General features: G+C 38.5%; 1 protein-coding gene across 1 annotated transcript in view; it reads right to left on the reverse strand.

The window, feature by feature from the left end:
* Nucleotides 1-1,617, reverse strand: part of FAM114A1 (family with sequence similarity 114, member A1) — a 79,200-nt gene that overhangs the window by 20,543 nt on the left and 57,040 nt on the right. The gene's annotated exons all lie outside the window — the stretch shown is intronic.

Consider the following 1,617-nt stretch of genomic DNA (forward strand, 5'->3'; position numbering starts at 1 on the left):
AAAAAAAAAAAAAAAAAAGGAGGGGGAGACAGAGACAGAGCTAGAGAGCTAGATTGATTCCATCAGAAGCTGAGATTCTCTCTGCTGGGCAGAGGTCTTGGTCTAGTCTTCCCCAGGGAGGGACAGTGAGAGGGGCTGGACACACCTGGGCAGCACTGACAAGGTCCCCTTCCCAAACTGCCTGCCCCTCACCCTGTACGAGGCAGTGTTGCAGAGCACAGAGAGTCCTGGGCTGGGATTTGGAAGGCATAGGTCCTACCTAGCTCCTGCATCTGCTGGTTCTGTGGCCTGGGGCTAGTCACAGAGCTTGCTCAGCTTCCACTGCCTCCTCTGAAAACTGAGGACAATAAAACCCACCCATCTCCTCTTTACAGATGTTATAAGGATCAAATACTACAACAAACGTGAAAGTGTTTCGTAAACACGGAGTTTTATGTAAACAAATAATTATGTGCTACACTGATACAAACATAGGGAGATTAAAAGTATTTGGGAGGAATCAACACTAAATTAAGATATAAGCACTTTGTTGAGCTCCAGCTTTTAAAGGTGTATTAATTCTGTAAAACATACACCAACAACTTTTAGAAGCGATTTTAGAAAAAAAAAAAAAAAACATAGAGAAAAATGGAGGTTGATAAAAACAGATGATAATAAATGTTGCAACAAACAATACCTATTACTACAATTCTCGGTCTGTATACATGGCCGAGAAGATCTTCACCAGAGCAATAAAAATAGAAAATGGCCTTTTAAAATCTCTTCTCAGCCATGATAAATCAAATTAAGGGATCTATGGCAGTGTGATAAAATTACACTCTGCTGGAAAAACAAACATGCAAATCATTAGCTAACATTATTACATGCAGAGGAGACCGATATTAAATTCATCTAAAAATGATAGTTTATTACATTTTCTGAGAGTACCAAATAAATTATTTAGTTGTTAGGAGGCTTTTAGGAACGTAATGCTTACAAGGAAAAAAATGGATGAAAATGCTCGGTTTTCTTTCAGAACTTTGCTCCTAGATTTCCTGCTGGATTGCTCCTGGATTTCCCCCACTGCAAAGATTCCTTTCTATAGCTTTTGCATAATCCCAGAACCTTTCTGGAGTTGTGACACTTGATAATTGGATTGATTTAATGACAACGTCTCTATTCTTTTCTCCCAGTTCTTCATTAAGTTTCTGAATGACATTTATTTATTAGATTAAGTTAATTAACATTAATAGTGTTTTGATAATCTGGAGATGCCCTCTTGGGAAAATTGATACATTATGGGAGATAACAGGGTTTTGTCAATTAAGGCGAGGCAAATCTCCCATTGCTAAAGCATGCTGTTCAGCACTTCAGGTTTTTGTGTGTGTATGTGTGCATGTGTGGTATTTAAAGAAACTGAATTTATTGAAGGTCTACACTAGACTAGAACACATCACTTATAGCAACATTTTCTATTTAAGTTGAAATTAGGTTTCCCCTCCAAGAAACAGCACCAGTTGGGGATGTAATACTTCTTTAATTATACTGGCAACAATGTCTCCTTGATGTTAGGGGGAATCTGGGATTCTCTTTTTGTCCTTTGTAAATGACACCCTTAACAGGGCCAAGGTCTACCTC

This window comes from Colobus angolensis, unplaced genomic scaffold (assembly GCF_000951035.1).
Source record: "Colobus angolensis palliatus isolate OR3802 unplaced genomic scaffold, Cang.pa_1.0 Scaffold29, whole genome shotgun sequence".
Classification (NCBI taxonomy): domain Eukaryota; kingdom Metazoa; phylum Chordata; class Mammalia; order Primates; family Cercopithecidae; genus Colobus; species Colobus angolensis.